Source organism: Lepisma saccharinum, chromosome 2 (assembly GCF_977018435.1).
Source record: "Lepisma saccharinum chromosome 2, izLepSacc3.1, whole genome shotgun sequence".
NCBI lineage: Eukaryota > Metazoa > Arthropoda > Insecta > Zygentoma > Lepismatidae > Lepisma > Lepisma saccharinum.
This window is the reverse complement of record NC_139230.1, coordinates 183,394,395-183,421,152: the sequence shown is the minus strand read 5'-3', so window position 1 is coordinate 183,421,152 and position 26,758 is coordinate 183,394,395.

The window sequence follows — 26,758 nt, the reverse complement described above, 5'->3', positions numbered from 1 at the left end:
CAAGAGACATGTTGCAGACAAGAAATTAGAAGAGGCTGCATTTGGTAGATTTGTAAGCAAAGATGCTTCTTTGAGTGAGAAAATAGCAGCATTGGGAACCACCATAGCTATGAGCACCAAACAAAAACTGGGGTGGGGGTTGTGAACATGTATATAATAAACCTACAATGAAGGCCAAGGGTGTTATGTATCAAATACCTTATGCAGGTCTCAAATCTCTTAAAACTATTGACAGTCTTTTGACCAAAAAGCAGCGCAAGAAAAAAAGCTCTTGTCTTGCCAAGGGACATGGTATGAAATTGTTGCTTAGCACACCCCAATTAAAAAAATTACAGCAATCAAGAAAAAAATCACATGTGGGGGGTTTCATATTTACCATCCCTGCCATCTTAGCTGCTCTCGGGGCTGTGGGGAGCTTGGCTGGGGGATCAGCTGCCATAGCAAAAACAGTAATAGATGCCAAGAAGAATAGGGCAGAATTAGATGAGCAGAGGCGCCATAACCTGGCCATGGAGAAAAAAGGCAAAGGTATTAAGAGAGCCATGAATAAGTTTAAAAAAAACAAGAGCCGCTTACAAACCAAGATATTGAAGCTTTAATCAAGCCATTGGGCATCAAACATTTTAGGGGTGTGTACATGTCTGATTCTTTACCGGAACAACCACTCAACAAAGAGTGTGGCATTGTTAATTTGGATGAGTACAAAAATCAGGGCACTCACTGGATTTGTTATCTTAAATATTTAAACAATGAGGCATTTGTTTTTGATTCATTTGGAGGTGTTCCACCTGAAAATTTAATAAAATATCTAAAATCAGCTAATATTTATTACAATAATGCCCGTGTTCAAAACTTCAAAGATGTTAATTGCGGACATTTGTGTTTATCCGTTCTCAGATATATGTCTCAAATAAATAAACCATCAATTGAAAATTTTCAAAAGGCCTTGTGGTATCTGAAACATCATGGGGGTATTCCATCTCACCAGCCAAAATTCAATATTGAAACTCAAATTGCATGATGACATAGTGTATCCCAAATCAATAGCTCTCAGAGCATTTTACGGCATGTACCTGATCCCTAATATTACACACCACAACAACACAATTGCAGTAGGAGATCAAAAAATTGTCATCACTCCAGGGCAGTATAATCTGTCCACTCTAAATGCTCAATTACCCAGAGGTATAGTGTTAAGTCAAAATTCTGTCACTCACAGAGTAGAGATTGTATCTGCCACAGAAACAGTGCATCTGGGTACTATAGGAGAGCTGTTAGGATTTGAGAACAACACAAAACTCGAACCGGCCATCAAACACACTGCTATGAATATACCTAAATTCTTGGCCATAGAGACTCTGAATATTCACTGTAATGTGGCCGAGGGTATGATCACCAAATCAAATGGCATAGGCACTCACAAACAAACCGGAATCATTGCAACATTCAAACCTAATTCCGAATTTATGGAGCCAATCATCTACAATCCATCCCCAACATTATATTTTCCTGTGTGCCATAATAGAATAGATTATATTGAATTGATGGTCACTAATGAAAAAGAAGAATTAGTTGATTTTGCTGGAGCCACAACAACTGCTATCATAGAGATTAACATTTAAATAAAAATACATACAATGGAAAATATTGAGAGTTATGAGCTACAATCATTCCCTCCAAACAGGAGGACATTTGCAAATTTAAATCAACCCAACACAGAAATAGAGGTTGATCTTGATGTAGGGGACGGATTTATACACCCTCACAGAGCAGATCTATACATCAAATTTGATGTTGTAAAGCTCGATGGAACAGATTATCCGGCAAATTCAAATATAAGATTGGTAGACAATTTTGTGCCGCATCTGTTCTCTGAAATTGAGATCAGAAAGCATGGCGTTGTTATAAACAGAATAGATTATCCCGGCATTACCTCCACGGCTTTGGCCACTCTAAAATTATCCAAAACCGAGGCTTCTTACTACAAAATAGGCGGATTTGAAGCTGGTGATAAAATATTATCTAAAAACCACACAGTGCTGTTCCCCATGCGCCTTTTGCCAGGATTCTTCTCGGATTACAAAGAAATTATGTGGAAGGGTGGTTTAAGAATTACATTTAGAAGAGCTGCCAATGATAACAATGCTTTGATGAGGTACAGCACATTAAACCCTACAGGAGAAGCTTTGCCTAATACCTTACCTGATGCAGGCAAATGCATTATTCAGACTATGGAGCTAAGAATCCCCGTTGTTGAATATGAGGCCAGTTACGCTCTTAAATACAAAGCAGATATCCTAAAAAATCCACAGGTTCCTCTTCAATTTTACACATATCAATGCGTACAGAAGCCTGCCTCTGGTACTTATTATGAATTTGATGCCACAAGTTCATTCTCCAGTATTCAATTTGACATGCCCGATTTTGTAGTGGTACTGTTTCAGACTGGAAGACACAACAATCAGGAAAAAAATTCAAGTAGATTTGATAACTGCAACATCAAGAACATATATCTTAAAAATGGCAGAAATGAGGTATTTCCTAGAGAAAATTACAATTTAGACATGTCCAAGGATGATTTTCTCAAATTATATGAAGCTTTTTCGGCTTTCAAAAGGGTCACTACCGGGAATACAGACCTGTACTACACACCAGATGAATTCAAGGAACGGAGACCCATGTTTGTAATTAACACTTCGAAAAGAAAACAGGTTGTAGTGAATGATAGAACAAACATTAAAATTATCTGTGAATTTCACGAGGCTTTACCAGATGACACCATATGTAGCGTTATTCTCATAGGTGAAAAATCATATATTTATGATGTGAGAAATGAGCGGGTCACAGAGCAGTTCTAGAAGCACAATTCTGGGCTTCCCCCATGGCGCAGTGGTAGCGTCATTGCCTTGTAATCAAGAGGTCCCGGGTTCGATACCCGGTGGAGGCACAAGTAGTTTGGATCCCACTTTAAAACTGTAGGGCCACTCCCGATTAGCCTTACTGTGCATAAAATGGCCTTAAAACAGCAACTCGAACTAGAGCCACGATTTAAACACAGAAACTCTTTGGATATAAAACAATACTTTACCGTCAGAAAATATATTACCTACCCATTTTATAGCTTACGAGCAGAAAAGCTTTTACCTACCCAGCACATCTGCCCTTGCAATTATTTTGTTGCGACAATACCAAACCTTTGCATGATAATATCCAGAAGGCAATTCCTCAATATGATGGATAGTCCCTGAAAGAGTATATAGTATAGATAAGAATTTCTCTTTGAGTTCCATAACAAATAACATGTAATTTCCCTCGGAAACGGCACAATAGAGGCAATATCAATAGATATAATCACTCAGGCAAACAGAATGAAGGCAATTACTCTTTAATAATAAATAACTCTCTGAAAAGACGCAGTATAGATTTATATCTGTTGGCATACAACCCCCGGCCATGCATAATTAATTGTTGGCCGAAACATGGGACTGTTGGAAAGAACATGCAATGTTTACGTGACCTCCATTCTATTGTATCGATTATACAATTTTGCCCCGTATTGTTAAGCTCCCAGATAACAAAACTCTGGTGATTCTTAATAGAGAATAATTTTGCTCTATTGTATAACATTTTTTACCAAATTTAAGATCTGGGAGCTATCAACAGAGCAAAATCTCACATATGGAATGCCACATCTATCAGGACTCGAACCCAAAGCCCCTTTGTTTACAAAACAACAATATTAACATTTTGCCATCAGATTTTATGAGGACTCAAACCCGAGCCTTTTGATTACAAGGCAATACACTACACTCCACTCGGTCTCAGAACCCAATAGATATCAATTCAAGATTCCTGGGATTTTGACAGAAAAACATACTACAAGCTTAATTTCTGGTGTAGCCAAAAATTGACAAGCTTATGTACAAAAATCTGGATAATGCAAGTTTTAAGTGTAAACAAATCAATCTGAGAAAGCTCTTCGTTTCTGAAAAATTCCCGAGGGCATTTTTACAAAAATCTTGGATTAGACAAGATTCCACACTTGCTCAAAAACTCATATGCTCATGTTAAGCAAGTTTTAAGTGTAGCAAAGCTGCTTGAGGGGATGCTCTTCCTTTCTCGTGCTGTCCGTACCGTAAAACCCACTACTTACAAACTGACAGTATTTGCAATTAAGGTCAGGGATGACACAAAAGTGCCCCGGAGAGAGGTCGGTCTGACGCTCGAACTAGGCAACGCAGCCCGGTTGACGTTGCAATACAGTGTGCGGGAAAGCGACTTTTGTCCCGCTCTCGCTTTGCTTTTCATATATATGGCACCAGCGAAATTCTTCCCAGCCTACTATTTTCATGGACATGTGTTTAGGAAGGTAAACCTTGAATTCCTGCAAACCTTGAATTACGCAAACATAGATTTGGAAAATTAGTTCTCTAATGATCACAAAATAAGCATGAATAAATGTTTGAACTTTTAAATATTAATTCTATACAAATATAGTGGGTTAAAAATGAAAATTCAGTTCCTTGAATGCTGAGAAAATTTCTGACAAATGAATTATTCATGTTTTTACTATTATTTTAAACCATCTACAGTAATAAATCGTAACTTTGTGTGTGCGTGCGTATATACAGATTTGATGGTATGTGTAATTGAGGCTTAAACGTGAATCTGCTAGCAATAGATGTCATTCTATAAATACAATTAATCCTACGAATTTCAAATTACGGTCCGTCAGTAAATTCAACACCAAGAACAAAAAAGAATATAAAAAGATTGGCGGACACAGTCAAAACTGTTTTCCGAGGTGTGAGTTACATAAATTTAAGATAATAGTGCAAAATACGTATCTTTTTAAATATTCATGTTAATGTGTAATGCATTTTTATTATTATTGTATCAGCAGGGAGGTGGAATGACTCTCCCTTGAATTATGAGGTTATCTTACGGTGATTCAGATTTATTTTTCCTTCACACTGGAGCGTGAAACATAACAAATTAAAGCTTTAAGCTTACCAAAAATCACTTACAATAAACTGTAGCATATTTACGCAGGACTCTACTATAATACTAAACGTGTAAAATTTCTCTTCCGTTTTTTCAAAAAAATATTACTTAATTTGTAACGTTTCAACAACATTATCTATATTTTGCTTACATGCACAACAGCAAAAAAATTCAGAAACACCAACGTTCAAAGTAAATTTATAATTGGCCGAATTTCCATGCAACAGTTGTTCTCTATTATTTTTCCTTTAATCTCACACTGTATTTACAATAATTCACATATAAATACTCTCATAAAATGTGTGCGTCTCAAGTTTCAATATATAACAGCTGTTAATTTAGATCACATAATTATTCTAATATGTAGATAGAGTAAGGTGGGCGACTCTGGACAGTTCAGAGATTACGTACTGTTCCGTTTTAATTCATTCACATGTTCTCTGTTACTTGCGTAAAGCGACATTATTTTACTTCCAAATTATACCAGTTTGACCTTTATATCTGAAACTAGAAATAATTAGCGCCAGGAAAAGTGCCACAAGTGAAACGTCCAGAGTCTAGGACGGACAACTGAGGAGGTTATTTCGGTTGTGAAGTATAGTATAAATAGCATATATGATGTTTCATTAGTCTTAAAAGAAAGGGAGGTTATTTTTGCCACACCCTACATAATGTGGCGCAAAATTTAACTGACCTCTCTATCAAATGTTAGAGGTGATTGCTTCAAGTGTTCTTGGTGGGCACTAATGGGCTGAATCTTATACCTGTGTCGCTGAAATAACCAGAAGCCATTTACATATCAAAATTTTTCAAACTTTTATTTTAAGCCTACTTTATGTTCAGATAGTATAATTTCGAATCGACTTGCAATTTAAAGTGGGATCCGAACTATTCTGTAATGTACCACCAACAAAGATCGAACTCTGGAGCCCTCGATTACAAGTGGACACCTTTACCACGACGCCATAGTTGAGGCCCTCGAGTAATAGCATTGGCGCCTTTTAATATTATCTCATTCCTACATAAATTAGTGTAAGAACGTTCTGTCTCCTTGATAGTGTAGAAATTGACGATGTCTCTTTGTAATAAGGTTTGCGGGTTTGATTCCCGTGGGAATGAATAGTGTTTTTTTGCAGATCAATTCCCTATTGACCTAATTACGCATAAAGCGGACTTAACACAACTTGTATATCGTTGGATTAGTTGCTTTAAGTCCACTTTATGCACAAATAGGCTAATCGGGACTGGACCTACAGTTTAAAGTGGGATCGGTACCACTGTGCAATGTGCTCCCACCGGGTATCGAACCCGGGATCCCTTGATTACAAGGCGACACCGTTACTACTACGTCATCTGGGGATTTTTATGTCGCATTTTACTATAGTCTATAATATAATGTCACTTCCCGTTTATCATATCCTCCAGAGTTTTAGACCTAATCGACTTTGGAGGTATACGTGAGTGCCACTTAAAGTTACAATACATTTTATAATTATTTTTCTATTGTGCCTACCCTATTCAATTTAATTTAGAAACTGGTTTTCAATTTTTAAAGTGTGAATTTCATGTCATAATAGAAGATGGAAAATTATCTACCAGAAATAACTAATGAAACGATGTCTAATTGAACCTTTGGAAAGATATAGTTGTTTTAGTTCTGGAAAAAGGAAATAATGCGTGAAGAAAAGCCTAAAGTATTTCGAGTGGTATCAGATTTTTAATGAAAAACACAACAAAATTGTATTATTTAAATAGATTGATATGGTTAATTTCATCGAAAATTTTCTCACCGTGCTCAAGAAGTAGAAGATATCTCGCAAATAAGGTTTGAATTGCTTGCTTTATTTTAATCCACTTTATGCACAGATATGGTAATCGGGACTGGACCTACAGTTTAAAGTGGGATCCAAACCACTGTACAATGTACCAGGGACCCCTTGTTTAAAAGGCAAATAAGGTTGGATGCATCATAAGAACACTTTTCTCTTGACTTACATAAAATTGCTCTGTACTGAGCTCCTATAGACTTGCCATCAAAAAATCTTGGGAGAATAATTTCAATAATGCTCGAAATGAAAATTATGACACGGTATTAAACAATTTTCAATGGTAATCAATTCATAAGAGATCCCTATAGCTCGATCACGATCAACAACAACATTTATTTAGGAACAAAAAGGTATTTTGGACGGGGGGGGGGGGGATTTTCAATGTGCTTGTTTGTTTAAGAAAAAGATTTCTTCGAAAGATTTTAATTTGATTCTCTTCGTGCTTCAGTCTTTTTTCTTTTAAGAAATAAAAAGAGAAATACAAACCAAAATATAAGTTCGAAGATGTTTACAAATTCGGTCCCGCTTTCTCCCTGGGTACTTAATGGAGAAACCAGCAAACACATAGTCTACCTTCCACGTAGAGATGGCAGACGAAATCAAAGAAAAGCTTTGCGGGAAATTGATTTACTTTATGAATATGGATCAGGTATTCACTGAACTGTCAACGTTCTAAGAGGAAAGAAAAAATGTATATTCATGAAAGTTGGCTGCATAAATTTATCTGATGGATCGCCTGTATGTAAATTCATAACTCACCTTCAAACATCTCTTTTCTCACGATATGCAAAACAGGAACGTTATGGAAAAAACGAAATATGAAACTTGAAACTTGTAAGAGTACTTAGGCGGCAAATGCACAGAGAACTTTGGCGCCTTTGCATTTGGAGGGAGAAAAAAGATTTATAGAGCAAATTGAAAAGTATTCCTCGGTTGGTAAAAGGGACCCATCACTTTTGTTCTGGTAGGTGTTTGCAAATATTTCAAAACATATGTCTCGCACACATTAATTCAAACAAAAACATTTAGTTGATCTTAAATATTAACAAAAATAAGCTGAATCCTTTAAAAAAAATCGCAAATTTTGTATAAATTATTCGGTAAATTATTAAGAAAGCTTGTGCAAAAATCAGGGTCATCACAATGTATTTATTTTTTAATAGAAACTCTTTCTGTGTTATAATTTTTATCAAATATAATTAGTAAAAAACAAAGGAAAGATAAAGTCAGTTGGCATTTCTGGTTTGTTGGGTTAATGGCAGAGATAAGAATCAGTAATAATCAGATGAAATTGATTGAGAGACAAGAACAAAGAAACATACTAATGCCGGGTTTCGAACCTAATCTTCTCAATTAGCACATTTGGCGGAATAGAGATGCACAATAAGAAAATACAAAGATTGTGGCTTCGACTCTCAAGTTAGTTTATTGTTCATGCTTATAATTTTGGAGCAATTTGGAGCAAGCGAGTGAAAGGAAGTTCTCGGCGCAAGTTGGACTCTCGAGGGCTAGACCAATGAACACGTGAGAGGGGGAGTGAGTGCACGGAGAGGAAAACACGGTTTCAGCTACCTGCCGTTTGCAGCAGTGCACACGGCTAAGTTCCGCCCACTCGCTTGCTCCCCTTTCTACCGTTATGAGCGGCCTAGCTCCACAGATCCCGAGTGTGTATTGTCGACGTCATCAGTGTTGCAATGGCAACAGATTCCCTTGGTAGTGGCAATGACGGAAATAATTTCACACAGGTGAAACAATGACAGCGTAAAATCAGGTGAAACCAGGAGGAGGAGTCAATACGGTCTGTCGACCCCCTCCCCCCTGAAATTTTCATCGTTCACTTCAAGGTACAAAAAAAAACAGAAAATTTTTACTTTTATTTCTAATAACAGAAATAAAATTTAGTTAGTTGCTATTCGAACAGAATAACGAAGTAAAATGCGATTAACCCAAAATAATGAGTGTAAAATACATGAACTAGTTTATATTTTCATAGTGGTCTGTTAAAAAAAAAAAAAGAACTGACATTTGTCACAGCGCGTGAACCATTGTTCGTAGCGAGTTCCGGCAGGTGGAATTCTCTATCCGCAACCTTCAGAAACACACTGACGCCTGTCCATCACGCTACGACCGCAAGTAGCCCGGTTAGAGCCACCGAAGTAAACACCTGCAGTAACCTCTCGTCGAGTTTGCTTCACAGCAGTGAAGATTAAAGACCAGGCGGAGCAGTGTGTTTGTGTGAAATTTTGCTTTACTCTGGGGGAATCTTCAAACGAAACTTGGCAAATGCTTCAGCAAGCCTTTGGGAAGGACTGTACGAGTCGATCGCAGTGTCATGAGTGGTTTCGGCGTTTCAAAGAGAGCAGAACGTCGATCGAGCAAGATTCAAGATCGGGAAGACCTTCGACATCAACAAACGGTGAACACATCGATTCTGTTCGGTCCATTATTCGCTCAAATCATCATTTGACTGTCAGAGAGGTTGCTCAGGAAGTCGGTATCAGGATCAGGTAATGTCACACAATGTTGAGGGATGGTGTGCGCAGAAAAAGGCCTGAGCTGTGGAAGAACAATAGTTGGAAGAACATGACAACGCGCCAAGTCACACATCACAGCTTGTCGGCCACTTTTTGACTGCTCATGTGATAATCGTCGTGCCCCACCCACCTTACTCTTCAGACTTTGCCCCAGCGGATTATTTTCTGTTTTCACAGTTGAAAAAGAAACTTGAAAGGACATCGTTTTGAAAGTGTAGACGAAATTCAGCACAACGCGACAACATTGATGAGAGCTATCCCCAAAAAAACGTTCCATGAGGCATCCGAACAGTAGCAGAAACAATTCGAGCACTGCATTGCAAGCATGGGGGATTACTTCGAAGGGGACAAGCATGTGTAATGTTGTATTTGCAGTAATAAAGCTTGTATTGCAAAAGTCCGGTCTTTTTTTTTTTATTTTTAACAGACCATGTATTCCTCCATTTCGCTACATCAAAGTATAAATGGTTTCACAGTTCTCATAATTCCAAAAATTAGAGTCTTATATGAGGCGTCACACAACGACTAAAACGTCTCCCTAACTTTTGAAGCTTTGCCTTCAACGAGGTATGTAAAGTTATTAACAGTTGTGTTGGATATTCACTCATCAGAAGAATAGAGCAGATATTTCTCCCCAAGTACATAATGACAATAAAATTAGAATAATATTTTCTATTTTCTTAGTTTATAATCGTTATTTGTGTATAGTAAGAACCATAAGCATGCTAATAATAATTATTGTTATTATTTCTACTATTCAAGTTTTATGAATGGCTTGGACCCCCCTGCAAAAATTTCTGACGCCCATGGTTGCCTAGGCAACTATACTTTGTTCCAAGTATATCTGGAGCAAGCGAACGAAAACAAGTCTCTGCGTAAGTAGTGACGCGAAACGGCTCAACCATTGAACACGCGAGAGGGGATGGGATTGAGTGGAGGGGGAAAGCGACTGCAGTTACCAGCCTACACAGCAGCGCGTACTGCTTCGCTCTGCCCACTCGCTCTCCCCCCTTCTTCTCTGCCGCAAAGAGTATACTCCAAACTTTGATAAATACGAGTTTAACTGCCCATATATACACTTCCATGGCTGGAACTTCATTTCTCTCTTCTAGAGAGCATTCTAGCAGAGAGAATATGTTGATAAGACCGGCGAAAGCCCGGGATGAGATAAAAAAAAAAGTGGCAAATTGGATCTCTTTAAGAATGTTGGCGAGCCGTTGAAGAGGTGGCGGTGTCTTATCAGAGGAAGCCTTTCTTTGTTTAGGCAGGATTTTGTTCTGGTTTCCGCAAGGTTTCCGCGCGACTAGAACAAGATCGATCTAAGAGAGGACACAAAGACGAGCTTAGTGCTCGTTGCCTTAGATGGCCTAAGGGCAAAATGTGCGGATCCTTCACAGAAGCGTCGTCCTGCAAACTGGAGGAAGTTTCAGTCAGATATTGGCAATGGGTTTAACCTCCTCGATGCCTGGAGCAAAGCAAAGGTAAATTTCTAGTGCTTTCCGAGATTCCAAAGACAAAGGGCATTCGTATCTGTTTCTAACAGGAATTGTTCATTTTATTCCACCAGAAGGTTTTGTTTCTTGAAACGGCTTTTGGAATAGTTTATTATTAAATGTTTTAAAAATAAATGGTAGCCTCCGTTATTTTCCCACACCAATACATAAATCCTATTTGAAATTAAGTATCATTTATGAATTTCTTTTTTTAAGAAAAACTACTATTTATCAAAAGAATATTATTTTTATGAGACTCATAATTCTTACCTTACATTTCTATGTAATTTAGCCGGCCTCCGTGACGGAATGGTTAGCACATCTCGCTACGACGCTAGGGGTCTCGGTTCGAATACCAGCCTGGCCATGGGTGTTATTCGTGAGTGCCCCTTCATCAATTTCATCATGTCTCTCTCATTTACATCTTCACTATTACCCAAAAGTGGCAGAAAAGCGAAGTAAAATAAATCAAATCAATCAATCAATTTACATAATTTAATGAGGCATTTATCATAACGGAATACTACAATATATTTTTTTGTTTCTTCCGTCGTTTGTCTGCCACTTTTGGCTAATCGCGAATATGTTTAATTTAGAACACAAAGCTGCAATAAATCTTCGTATTTTTTTTCCACAAATTCATCATAGATGAATTTGCAAACTCTCGATCTTTAAGAGAAAAACAGAATTCAACTTCTTATCAACTATATCATACTGGAACCAAGTCTTGATTATAAAAGTAAACACTTGCAAATGATCCGAACGTGTTTGCGCCGAATATCGTAGAAAATGTTATTTTTTCCGTATCCTACCACGGCATTGTGCAAGGTACTGCAAATTAAATGTTGCTAAACTCTTGTTAACTATGTGGCTCTTTGTGCAAATTTGATGAAGAAAATCCTGCAGGTAAAACTCCACACCGTGACAAAAATGTCTCCTTTTGAATTTAAACAAGCAGAATCGTAAACATTCTCTAACATTATTCCTCCAATTTATAATCCCTATTCATGAAATGACCGAGAATTAAATATTTAACCTCAAATTTTAAAAAAAAGAACCTGTCGCAAAATTTGCGCGGCAACAGAACGCAACAGACGCGTTTCCGGCGTCTCAGGGAAATTCCCGTTTCGGTTCCGCGCGTTTCCCTTTAGTGGGCGTTACACCATTTGATTTCAATAGAAGCAGACAACAGAAGTTCTGTTGCTTTCTGTTGCCACGTTTCTCCGCGTCTCAGTGGGTGTTAGGCTTAGTTGTAACGTCGTCGTCTTGTAATCAAGGGGTCCTGGGTTCGATATCCGGTGGAGGCACGCACTGGTTCAAATTCCTCAAATCTGTAGGTCCAGTCCCTTAACTTAGCATAGTTGACTTAATAAAAAAAAACACACGAATTCTGAGCTTAGAAATATTTCGAGGTGGTCAAGTATATTGTGTCCCAGGCGTTTGTGGAGAAAACGAACGAATGAAAATCCTCTGGGCAATGAGTGACTCTAGAAAGCTCGACCAATGAACGCGTGAGAGGGAAAGATATTCCATGGAGGGGGCTGCAGCTTCACCTACCAGCAGCGTGCATTGTTTTGCTACGCTCACTCGCTCTCGCCTCTTCTCTACCGTTGTGCGCCCCCTTGCTCCACAGACTCCCTTAATAAACTGTAGGTATAGTTAGTAAGCTGAGAAACCGCTACAAATACTTTTACTTATATGCAAGTAATCAGGGTGCACTTTGGGCTATCAGTAAATTTAATTAATTATGTTTATCTATGCGCTAGCTCTTCTGCATTGTATCAATTTCATTGACTATGGTTGTACACTCGGGGACGCTTTTGGTCGTAAAAATTCCTGTTGACTCTCAATGGGATCAGGTAAGGAAAAATTTCCCGTGCCGTGCCATGAAGGCACATTTAGGGGTTGTGTGGGTAGAGCACATTCTCGATCTCGGCCATTTTTGAGGTGATATTATCAGCACTAAGCTCGGCCCGCCTTGCTATGGGAATCTTGCTATGGAAACATGAAAAATCAAGTACAAAATAACAGATATCTCATATGTAAACAACGAAAATGGCGATTAAATGTCACTAACAGAAACTGGAAAAATTTTATAAGATTCGTTTATAATTACAAAAATGTCACGCAATAGGGTTTTATCTAAATGTGTAATACATGTATGTATCGAGTGGTGTCACCAAAGGGAAAAAAATAGCGTCTGCACAGAAAACGTTCGATTTAGAACAAAAAAATATAAAAAACGTAAGAACATAATTAAAATTTGATATATTTTCATAAATTCACTTTTATCTTAGGGTCTTCAAGCATCTCCAGCAGGCACGTAGCCACTGGGAGGGCTGAGGGGGCTGAACCTTCCCTAAATCCTACAAATTTCTAATTTTAATAGTGTACAGTGATAATTAATTTTAATTCATTAGCAGTATAGTATTGAACATCTTGTATAAGTTGTAATATATTGAGAAATTCATCTTCAGTTCCTCTTTTCTCCACTCTTTCGCCATTACATGGCGGCTGCTGACAAGGGATGAGCCCCCTCTCCCCCCCTCGAAATAAAATTCTGGTTACGGGCCTGTCCAGAGGTATATTTGCTTTCAGGAAAGTTTTTATATTCAACACAATCATCACTATTGATTTTCCTTTTCTTGGCAATACACAATGAAATTCTGTTTCGAAAACTATTTTTCGCGAATTTGGTGTGTGTATTCCTCTGAACTGATATCTTTACAGAGGAATCCTAACGGTATTACGTCACAGGCCAATTGCAATATACGTGTATACAATAATTTCGTATTAAATTTTAATTTGTCACACACAGGAGATGTAGTAGTAGAAATTTAAAGGGAAAATGCAGACTCTACTGGGACTCGAACCCAAGTATATATCATACATAGTCATTTCTCCACAAACGCGATTTTCTTCTTCCGCTGTTTTACCTGTGCGAACCCTACAACATCCTCCTCTTGCTCGCTCTTGGAAGTTCCATTGCGTGCATAAAACGTAACCTAAACGTGTGTGCATGTTTAGAACTTCTCGTCTCTTCTGTAATTCTAGCTTGTTCTCAAACATTACCAAGTTAGGATATAAACACCAGCTTTGAGTTGTCTTAAGTTGACCATGATGTCGAAACAAGACACAAAGTAAGAGTAAATTTCCCTTCCATTATGTTTTGTAACCAAATTCCATCATCCTACTTGATCTGCCTCCTTTTCCCTGTAAACTTTGCAACTCTGGGAGAAAATTACAATGGTGCGTGTGCCCGTAACTCTACAAGGTAAGTTCCTCTTTGCCCAAAGCATCTCTTCTTTTCCCTTACTAAATTGCAACAGGATCTACAGTGTGTGAAAACTAGCGTTGGGCGATATATCGCGATATTGAAAAAATATTTACCAGGCGATTTCAAACTAGACGATATATCGTCACGATATTTTGGCGATACGTATCGTGTCGACGATATGTATTGTCCTCACGATATTTTGTGAATTGAATGTTTGTTAAAATTTTACTTATGGTACGTATTCGATGGTAAAGTATGAAGATGGTATGCCTACTTTTGTGTTGCTCCAGTCCTTATTCCGTTTCTTCTTCCTTACACACTGCACTTGTGATGAAGTTTGTGCTGAAAGGCAGGTGTGGGAGTGAATTATTTTTATTGAATGCATATCTATCTATCTCTATCTCTCTCTCTCTCTCCCTTCTCTCTCTCTCTCTCAGTATTTCTGTAAAATTTGCACTATTGAACTATTTGCAAATAGGTAGATTCCGAACATGTACTACGCGATATGTGTATCTTGTCAACGATATAGCATCCATCCAGGGCTCCAGTCCTTATTCCGTTTCTTCTTCCTTACACACTGCACTTGTGATAAAGTTTGTGCTGAAAGGCAGGTGCGCCCTCTCCTCTCTGCGCCCTTCCGAACACACAAATGCGGTGCCTTTTATTATCTACTGGTCACAATTGCTTACAGATATAGCAGTGGTGAATATACATTTTCTCTTTTGTGCCCTCCTGGACTTCCACAGGGCGGATTAAGGGCCGAGCGACTGACTGGGGCACCGCCCTCGTGAAGGGGGCGCCAAACCGGTAGATTCTCCTTTGATGATAGCACCAAAACCGTATTTCTGATTACATAAGCGTGGCTATTTGTTTGTTAGTTTCAGTTTATTTTTAAGTCCACTATATGCACAGAAAAGCTAATCGGAACTGAGCCTACAGTTTAAAGTGGATTTGTTGATTTGGTGTTGTAAGTCCACTTTATGCACAGTAAGGCTAATCGGGACTGGACCTACAGTTTAAAGTGGGATCCAAACCACTATGAGCCTCCACCGAGTTTAAAGTGGAATCCGGACCACTATGTGCCTCCACCTAGGGCGTTGCCAAAAATTTGATTGAATTGAAGTTACTACTGGCCTACTGCATAAATACATTATACAGTATAGATATATACTGACAATTCACAAAAAGCAATATCAACATGTAAATATAGTAGCCGCGGTGGCTCAGTCGGTAACGCGTCTGACTACCATGCTCAAGGTCCCGGGTAAGATCCCCGGCGGGTTCAAATCCGGGAACTTTTCTAACGTTGAAAGCGGTCCCGGCGCCCACCCAGCGTCGAATTACATGGGTACCTGGGGGAAACCCTGGGGGGTAAAGGCGGTCAGGGGCGTGATGCTGATCACATCACCCCCACTCATGATCGGATCAAGAAAGTGTGGGGCGTTACCCCCACACCCCCTATACGCCTTCATGGCGTGGTGCTAAGCACAGGTGAGCACTTTAACTTTTTTTAACATATAAATATAGTATGATATCATTCTGTACTACAGTATGTAAATTACTATAATGGCCTTCATGTTTAAATGTTATCATTAAAATACCGTTTCATACTTTTTTATTTTAAAAAATACCTTTTCTATCAGTGGCGCAACCACAGGGGTGCAGGGGACATTGTCCCACTAACTTTGGTGGAAATCAATTCTAGAGGGAGCAAGGGGGGTCGAACATCGGCCAAGGGCACCTGCAGGGGACTAAGAGGGGCAATTGCCTCTCGTCGATTTCAAATTTTGTACAAATAAAAAAATACATTTCGTAATTTTTTTGTTGCTCGCTTCGCTCGCAATGGCTGCTTTTCTTATAGTCTGAAGTTCACAGCCGTAGCTAGGGGGCGGCGAGAGTCGGAGCTGGGAGCCGAATGATCTAAATGAACAAAAATGTAAAAGATAATCCCATTGCTCCCCTGTGAAATTATTGTAGCCCTATTAATTTAATATTGTTTTCAGTTTGCAAAAAAAGTGTCTTCAAAAATACCGTTTTCAATTATTAGCTAATGTGAAATTGAATGTGTTGAAAATATATTTCAAATCGTTTGTTCCGACACTATTGCATTAGCACCGACTTGTACCCCCTTTTTGCGTGAATCATGATGATAAAAACGTCTTTGATGTTACTATTACTACTACTACTACTACTATTATTATTATTATACTATAAATAATATTATATTTATTCTGGTGCTGCCCCCAGACAAAAATTCGTGGTCGCGCCTCTGTTCTCTATTGTAATATGCCTTTTTTCAGCTTTTACTGTAAAAATAGGCCACTACAATCAACGATTTCTTGGGGCGCCCTCTTAAGAAAAATTGCCACCGCTCTCTTGGCGGTCCCAGTCCGGCCCTGCATCCATCATATTTATAATGTCAGCGAAATATATCGTGTTCAAAATTAATTAAAAATCATGTGCCGCTTCACAACTATTTGAGACTTGAACCCTTGATTGAAAAAAAAACCTAGCTTGTGTATCAATTCACTTAAATACAGTGATGCAATGCTACCTCGTTCGTTATACCAGTAAAATGCACCGCGACTAAAAAGGATTATGATCTTCGCGAAAAAGTAATGACAGTATTGTCAGGCAGGGATATTTATCGAGGTGATAATAGAAATCGTGTTGGCGATATATGTATAGCTATCGTTGCCACGATTTGAGTGCCAGGAGGCAAGACCGTGGTACAAGACGTGGAATGTTTTAATTTATTTTGGTTCTTCGTACATAGGCAACCATAGTTATAGGTCTTGTCCAGTCTTACGGCGGGCGCCCTTCATGCTGGCAAGGGAAGTGGGGAGCGGGGAATACGCAGCAGACCAACCAGACAAAACGATGGCGCCGACAGCTACGACGTCGAGAAGCAGCAGCGCCACGCGCACCTCGTTCTAGAGGCTTCAGATTTCTTATCGCGCTGGATTGGTTAATTCATTTAACTCTCCAGCCTAAATATAGCCTTTTTCTGTGGGAGCAGGAAAAGGTTCTTAAAAGTCCTTGCCTTGACTCACCTCACCAACAGGTCGTTAGGTGCCGGTACTTGCCCCGAGTTGATAGATTCCTGGAGATGAAGCCTGCTCGAAAAAAGGTTCTTAAAGCCGCCGGCCGTAAGAGTAGACAAGAGTTATAGCCAGAACGACGAATTCCAGGCCACTAATCAACAAATTTTGCAAACTTCATATGAAATAATATTGTGATAATGGAGAGAACATTTTTCGAAAATTATGTTGGTTGTAATGGAAAATGATCACAAGACTACTTTGATTTTGCAACATTACCATTAATTTTTGTGCAATATATTTACATACTATACCGCGTTTGGTAGAACCTGTCCCGCTTCCCGCGCTAGGGAGCGCTCAACAGTTTCCGTGCTGGGGAAAGTCAAAGCCAGGCAGCCAATTAAAATACGCAACGTCGCAACAGCGTCTACGTAAACGCCTCTCTTCTGGCTTTCATTCGCTCCTCGCTGCCCAGCAGACGATTTTTTCCTCGTTTCTCATTGACACCGAAACTGTTGAGCGCTCCCTAGCGCGGGAAGCGGGACAGGTTCTACCAAACGCGGTATAATTATTGCGTTTCTATTTTTTTATCTCCTGCTAACGTACGTACGAAGTACAGGTCTTACAACGTCGTTTTTTTTAATGCGAATTTGACGAACCGAACTTATTATTACATGAAATACTCTTCTGTTTTTGACGGGAAATGCAGCACGGAAAAGAGAACGATACATATCGCCGGCACGATATGTATCGTGGGGACGATATACTATATCGCCGGCATGATATGTATCGTGGGGAGGATATACTATATCGCCGGCACGATATGTATCGCCGACACGATATATATCGTGTAGACGATATATCGCCGATATCACGATACGGAAAGAATATAGTATCGTATCGTTTGTGACGATATATCTCGATACCTAATTTCCGATATCGTCCATCCCTAGAAAACCTATCAAAAGCAATTTGAAGCTACGTCACGGCGAGTCGTGATATATGCTAAGGGTGCTGGAATCGGTGCGGTTTGTCTTGTGATATTCGTGCCAAACCTGCAGACATCTTTACGGGGGTGTGTCTGCGAAAGCCAATTAGGTCTGCAGGCAGCTTAATAATTTAACATGTTGTAGCAGATAAGAGACAGATAATGGTCATTGCTTCTAGTTACTAATTTGTATTACCCTACATGTGCATGTGTGCTTGTGCCTGTCCAAAGGCTGAAAACATAGTCTTGTAATATGAGGTCTACCCCAGTGGAGACGTGTTGCATAGTGGTTTGGATTCAATTTTAATACTAGTTTCAGTCCCGATTAGTGTATCTGAACATAAAACAATATTTATTTTAAAAATCAATGCTTTGTAAAATGTAGACGTTATTTTCTTGCCATTTCTGGCAAATCTATTTCAGTTTTTATCAGAGTATTGATGCCAGTGTTTGCCTTGGCATCAATTACTATACCGGGCAGAACTTCATCAGATAAGTGGTTGACAGCTAATTAAACCTAATTATGTATTTGTCAACAAGGTCAAACTATTTATCTTTATTATTATGCTATAAGCTATTTAGTTATTAATAGGGGAACGGCGGACAGTATGGCCCGGCGGGCGGTACGGCCCACTGAGTTTTTTCAGGATTTGACGCAGGGTAGCAACACCGTGCAGTACTACTTACGTGACGCCAGTGTCTGTCCGCCATGTGCAAAGAGTAGGCTGTTGTCAGCGCAGTCTGTTAGGGGATATTTAATTTTATTTGTTTTGTAGCTCTCGGCGTGCTGTCTCGACTAACTTTTAGCTTTTTCTGTGTTGAAATAGGTAAGATAGCAATGCAATATACTACACTATTATTACTGTGTACTACGTCTAGAATATGTCTTATGAGTTTCGAACAGTAACGTTTGTTCGTTTGCTTAAGAGCCATTTTCTTCCTTAACGATTTCGGTCGGGCGATATGGCCCATACCGAAGTCGGGCGGTATGGGCCAAATAATGACATGATTTTATTTCAGGGGCCGATGCCAAAGTTTAAGAAGAAGCCTGCAGGTGAAGGCCATGGAGAATGGTCTGCCGATGACATGAAATTAGAGAACAAGGAATGCTAAACATTTTTTTTTTTCGAGTATGCCTTATATTTTTTAGAGTCACGAGAACAAAAAAGGGCCTTTTTTGGTTTAGTTTTGGAAACGATCACTCTTTGAAATTCTATAAATCAAAAATTGCTTGTCCGATCATGATTAACTTTTAGTAGAGTGCAGGAAGAAAGCCTTTATTCACACATCTTAATTTTCAGATTTTAAAAATTAGCCAAGAAAAAACGTTCTTATCAATTTTACAAAACAACTTTCTCTTAAGCCAGTCTCATACGGTGGTTAAGTAGGTTCCCCACTACCCGACCCACCTCAGACACGAAACTACCATAAGATTTTTTACGTCTTCAGTTCGCCAAGGCAGCAATAGAAGTCTCACACGATCCTTTAAAATCGCATCTTTTAAAATGGCGACAGCACAAACTCGGCATACCACTTCGGAAGTTTAGATGCTAATAACTGCTGAAGATTTGGGAAAATAATGTTTTCTCTTAAAAGAATAAGAGAATAACATTGGCACTGTTGAAAAATGCAACACATGTAACCCTTGGCAGTGACTGCGAGTATATAACATATGTTATTTCAAGTTGATATACCACTTCACGGACACACTAGCATAAAGTTGCATTACCCGTATATTACGATAGAAGTTGTATATTCTAATGAAACTCTTCTCGTACGGTTTTGAAATATATTCCCCAATACGAACTAGTCAAGTAAATTACTTAAACTTCACAACATTCAAAGTGCGGAAATTGTGGTGTTTACATTAAGTTACCATATTATATTTATATTTCATTGACACTTCTTTGCTCCTAAAATATTTATTGTGAAATTAACTTTGAAGTCCATGAAGAATTAATTACAATTCATAACTTATATATCATTACAACACTAATAGATTAATTTCCTGCGGTGCTACACACAGCACAGTATATTTGTTACTGCCGACATACATACGTATGCGGCTGTTCAGTGTTTACTGTTTACTTCAAAGTAGTATTCGCGTCAGTTGTGAAAGTAAAGTAATAATATCACAGTACGAAATTTAGACATACGAACCATTTATTTTAAACAATAATAATTAGTAGACTCTTCACTCAATAAATCAAATCAAATATTCGCCCCAATCATACAGGGTCTGTATTTTAAGTAATGAGAATATTTTTTTTCTGCCGCGACTAGACGTCAGAGCTAGTGATGGGCATTAGTCGACTAATATTAGTCGATTAGTCGATTATTAAAACCATCGAAAAAATTATCGACTAATGAAAATTAGTCGACTGAAAAAATTAGTCGACTAATATTAGTCGAATTAGTCGTTCGACTAATATTAGTCGAATTAGTCGTTCGACTAATATTAGTCGGATTAGTCGTTCGATTAATATTAGTCGGAAACATTCCGACTAATATTAGTCGGAAACATTTCGACTGATTTCAGTCGGGAACATTCCCACTAATATTAGTCGAAATGACCGAACATGTCTCATTTCCAGACGAACAATCGACTACTTGAGCAGAGGGCTTATTGTCAAGAAGGGAAGCAAAGCAGGTAGGTATTTCTTGGAAAGGTCAGTGACTGGAATCTTTTATCCCTTGATGCCGCGACAGAGCTGGTATGCAAAGGGAAAGCTGGCCCTGCTGTAGCTCTATCCCCCCCTACCTCCAGGGGGCGATGCCTACCGTCATTCATGTCGCTATTTTTGTTTTCTCTGAAGGGATACACATTCATAGTTCCGAGAGTTTCTTGGTATTCACAGGCCAGTGCACATTGTTGGTGCAAGAAAGACACCGCAACATTTTAAAAGCAAAACTATCCATTTCTGACCTTCAGATGGATTAGAGGGTTTATGATAAATGCATTTTACTGGAATGGAAATATTCTTAAACTTAAAAAACCGGTCGAATATAAGAAGAGAGTTTACAATCCACCAGCTCTGATGCAAGGTAAGGTAAAATTAATTTAATTAAAAATAAACATTAATTATGTTCGTGGGGCAAATACTAAAATATACGCTGTCCAGAACGATCTCAAACTTGCTGCAGTCGCTAGATGTTAATTTACCTTTCTGCCCCTTATGGGGTACAAATTTGCCAGCAACATCGGTGGCAGAGCTCGCAGGGTGGTTCATTCACATTCACGCCTTTTACGGCTCCGGGTTCGAATCCTGTGGTGGACATGGGTGTTTCTTGTAAGTTTCCACTCATCCATTTCCTGTAATCACAATTCATTCTCATCATCCCGATTAGCCTAAAGAGGCATAAAAGCGATGTAAAATGAGGATAATAATAAAGAAAGATAGAGGATGTATGTCACTTTGGGTAACCACGACGATGAGGACGAATTGATCAAAAAGAACATCCATGTCCAGCCTAATACTCAAGGGGTGGGGCAATGGGGTCATTTACCCCCTCCAACTATGAAATGTTTTAATATGAAGCTGTAAAACCTACGAAAATAACATTGACGATTTTTCAGATTTTGCAAGAAATTCGATTTTATTCTTACATAAATGAATGGGTTGTTCGCGAAGCGAGATAGGCTCCAAAACTCTGCAGTCTACAATATTTGGTTATTTTATAATTTTAGTATTATAACCTTTAAAGGTTTAATTGATGCATATCTATCAGACGCCCGGATTCAGCCCAGAGTGTCCTTGTTTTAAATCCCCGTCCCGACTTTCTTCGAACTGCATTCACGATGAAAAAATGTCTTTTTTTTTCATTTAATTATTTATTGAAATTTCCAGTACAGCAGAAGCCATTTTAAACCGGAAAGAAACAACAGTAAAAAGTACACTGGTGTTAAAACGAACACATTAAACACTAAACAAGACCAAAAAATTAAAAAAAATATAATAAAGAAAAGAAAAGAAACAAAATATAAATAATAAACAAGACAAGACAGTACCAAGGTAAACAGATTATTTACACAATGCATTACTTATGTACAATGTTTTTCAAGTTGGTGATAAAAGACGAATATGCAGTGAATATATCTACTTGGTTTGAGATGTTGTTGAATTGTTTCGGTAGCCTTTGGAATATTGAACGTTGTATGAGCGAGAGTCTGGGCGTTGCAGTGTGGAAAGTTTCCTTGCTCCGTGTTTTATGTCTGGGCACTCTGAGGGAGAGTTCGTGGAGTTCAGACATGCTCTTCATTATAAGTATCATTGCTATCACATACTTAATTTAAAAATATATCATTTTCTATACATCTAATTATCATGATTGGTTAATTGATAGTCAAACATAGATGGTTTTGATTGATTGATGTTTTAAGTCCACTTTATGCACAGAAAGGCTAATCGGGACTGGACCTACAGTTTACAGTGGAATCGGAACCACTTGTGCCTCAACCGGGTATTGAACCTTGATTACAAGGCAAAGACGCTACCACTGCGCCATCGGGGAGGCCCTCAAACATAGATGGGATTGGGTGCCAAAACTTGAGGGGAGGGGGAGGATTCTATCTTGATTGACAAGGCTTAACACTATGAAAGCATAATATTTCATCTCGCAATCGTCGCATTAACGCATTGACGCATCAGATCACGAAACCAGTTAGAGCGACACATGATCTTTGGACGCAGAGAATTATTTTTTTAAGTAAGTACTTCGCAACATTAATAAATTTTCTCACATTTAATATTAGTCGAAATAGTCACACGATTAATTTCAGTCGAAATCTACTTTATTTCCGACTAATATCAGTGGAAATCGAACACAACTGATTCTGATTCCGTTTCCAGACGAAGCGTAGACCACTGAAGTAGAGAGGGCTTATCGCTAAGAAGTGATGCGAGGGAGAATGGCCTAGGTGTATTTAATTTCTTGGAAAGGTGAGTGACTGGAAAATTCCGGTACCGCCTCACAGCATGCCAAATTGAAAGCGAAAGGTGCCCCTGCTGTAGTCATTCATGTGGCTATTTGTTGTTTACAATGGTGTCTTTTCTCAAGAGATACGCATTCAGGACTTGGAGAATTTCTTGGAATTCAAAGACCTAACCATCCCTAGGTATCATTAGTGGTGCAAGAAAGATATCGCAATATTTAAATCTCAATGTATGGGCTTCATGTGAACTAGAGATCTTATCTTAAAAGCATTGTACCGTAATGAAAATATTCTTAAACTTAAAACTAATGTCAAACTTAAGAATATAGTTTAAAATCAACCAGTTCTCAAGCAAGGCAAGGGAAAATTAGTTTTAATAAAAATGAACACTAATTATGTTCTTGGAGCAAATACTAAACTTTACGCTGTAAAGTACAATCTCAAACTTGCTGCACTCGCTATAATACAACCTTGTATGTTGATCTTCACTTTGCGCTGAGTGGCCATTCACATTATCCGCCAATCACGACTCCGGGTTCGAATCCTTTCATGGGAGTGTTCCTTTGTAAGTTTCTACTCATTAATTTTCTTTAATCACCATTTATTCTCTCTTTGTCCTGATTAGCATAAAGAGACAGAAAAGCGACTAAAAATTTGGAAAATTATAACGAGAGACATAGGATTATTTACTGCAGAAACTTGTAACAAATAATCATCAGGTATGAGTAACGTTCTTTCAAGTTGTTTCATTATTGCTGTTTCACTACACAAAATAGGCATTTTACATTATGATATTGCTTCTAAGTTGTAAACCTTATTTTCGAACCGGAAAGTAATCATTACCACATGGTGCAGTGGTAGCGTCATTGCCTTGTAATCAAGAGGTCCCGGGTTCGATACCCGGTGGAGGCACAAGTGGTTCAGATCCCACTTTAAACTGTAGGTTCAGTCCCGATTAGCCTTAGTGTGCATAAAGTGGACTTAAAACAGCAACTCATTACTTGAGAAGGGTGTATTGAAGCCTCTTATAGTATTCGAATTTTTATTTAGAGTCGCTTTTCTACCACTTTTGAGTAAACACGACGACGATGATGAGTGACGATTAAGAAATTAGTGAATCGAAACTCACAAAGAAAGCCATGTAGATCTGCGTAATCAAGGGGCGATGAGGGCATTTACCCCTTCGAATTATGAAATGTTTTAATGTGATGCTATATAAAACCTATCAAACTAATTGACGAATTAATTTTATTTCGTCCTTGCATAAATGAATGGGTTGTTCGCGGAGAGAGGCAGGCTCCAGTCTGCCATATTTGGTAATTGTACCCAGGTAGTTTTATAACAATTGATGCAAGTCTACCAGACATCCAGATTTAGTTGGGACAGTCAAATCTTTTTAATCCCTGTCCCGAGTTTCTTCGGACTTAAGTGGCAATGAAAATGTCATTTTCTTGGTTAACTCACATTCAGACATGTTCTTCATTCATTGCTAATAAATATCACTTAACACATTGACTGCCACCGTGTAACTGAAAATGTATCTCTTCTGGGCCAATTCGATTTTCTTGTTACTGACCGACTGTGAATGAAATGTGTATGCATAATATCTCGAAACAATTTAAATTAAGCCCATTGTTGAGGTTTTTGTGGCGTGTATGCATTTCTATACACGCGGCGTAGTTTTTCAATTTGACGTTGTATGCCACGTGGATATGATTTCATACACGTAATTATTCGCTTTGAGTTACCACATTTTGTCTTATTCTTTCCGAATATCATGTTGTTTTAAAATTTTGTGGTGAAATGTAGCTCGTAGCTTCTGACAAGTGCTATAAAATGATTCTGCAACAGTGTCAACTGTTACGATTTAGCAACAATGACGTAACAGTTGCATGTTTTGTTTCTGCCGAAATGCTGTTGTAGATCGTGTTTTTTTCCTCAGTGCTCTTGTGATACAGCCCCTTTGACTGAGACCGCCTCCAAGTGTTGGCGGCGAGAGTCATAAGAAGGAGAAGAAAAGTAGACATTGTTTATTGTCCTCTGTATTTCGTATAAGAAATGGATGAAGACCAGATTAGACTTTACCTTCAGGGTGATGAAGATTTCAGTGATATGAGTGGTGAAGACCTAAATTACGATTCTGATCTGGACCCTGAGTATTTTCCAAGTGATGCTTCTGATGACGATTCGGCTTCCTGCGGCGAAAGAGACTAGAGTGCATCGTGTTCTAGACCTGCAACTTCTGTTGAACATCAGCAAGACAGTGAGCATAACGACGAAGAAGCTACAGTTCAGCGGCGGAATCCATCTGACAACGCCCGCCGTGATTTCAGTCATTTAGTTTGGGATATTCCGAAAGGTAAGCAACCCAATATTCATTTCAATGGAAGAGCTGGAATAAACCCAAACTTGGCTGCTACATTGTCAGGAGGTGAACCTCAGGATTTTTTTGAATTTTTCATAGATAGTGATATTATAAAACTGATTGTAGAACAAACGAACCTTTATGCAACACAGATTTTGTTGGAAAATGATGTGAGGCCACATTCTAAACTTCACAGTTGGGAGCCAACCACATGTGAGGAAATGAAAAAATTCATTGGACTATTAGGATGGGTGGGCTTGGTCAAAGTACCAAAATTATCAGACTACTGGAGCACTAGTGCTTTGTATGATTTTCCTCTTCCCCGAAGTATAATGAGTAGAAACAGATTTTAACTGCTTCTACGAATGTGGCATTTTGCAGACAATTCACGTGCTGTCCCTAATGACAGGTTACAAAAAATTACGAACATCACCAACAAACTCATTTCACGATTCCAAGAAATATACACACCAGGGGAACAAATTTGTGTCGACGAAAGTATGATACCATGGCGGGGAAGACTTTCATTTCGGCAGTACATCCCTTCCAAAAAGAATAAATACAGAGTGAAAGTTTTCAAGTTGTTTGCCAGCAGGGGCTATACATGGAACATTATTCTTTATGTTGGAAATATAAACACGTCCGGTAACATGTCAGTTCCTGAAACTGTTGTGTTACAGCTTGTAAGAGATCTTCTCGGTGAAGGCCGGCGTCTTTACACAGATAATTATTACACCAGCGTTCCTCTTGCTTACCTTGCCATTGACAAGAATACCCATCTGATCGGTACAATTAGGTCTAACCGTAAATATTTGCCAGCAGATGTTGTTCAAGATAAATTGAGGAAAGGTGATATTGTAGGAAAGGAAACTGAGGAAGGTGTGACTATTCTGAAGTGGAAAGATAAGAGAGATGTGTTAGTTCTATCTACAGCTCACTCTGCTGAAGAGGTAACTGTAACAGAAAGACGTGGTTCAGAAATTAGAAAGCCTACCGCAATTGTTGATTACAATACTGGCAAGTCCTTTATTGACGTAAGTGATCAGTTGGCTTCATATGGGAATGCTCTGCGAAAGACTACTAAATGGTACAAGAAAGTTATTATTGAATTTATATGGGGAACGGCTCTCGTGAATGCTTACATTCTCTACAGTGACTGCATCCAGTCCAGTAACATACACGTAAATGAATTCAGGGAACGTGTAATCTTAAGTATTCTTTCTGAACAATTACCTCCTGGACAGCAACTCACTTTACCTGTGCAGCAAGGCAGAAAAACTCCAACTCATCACTT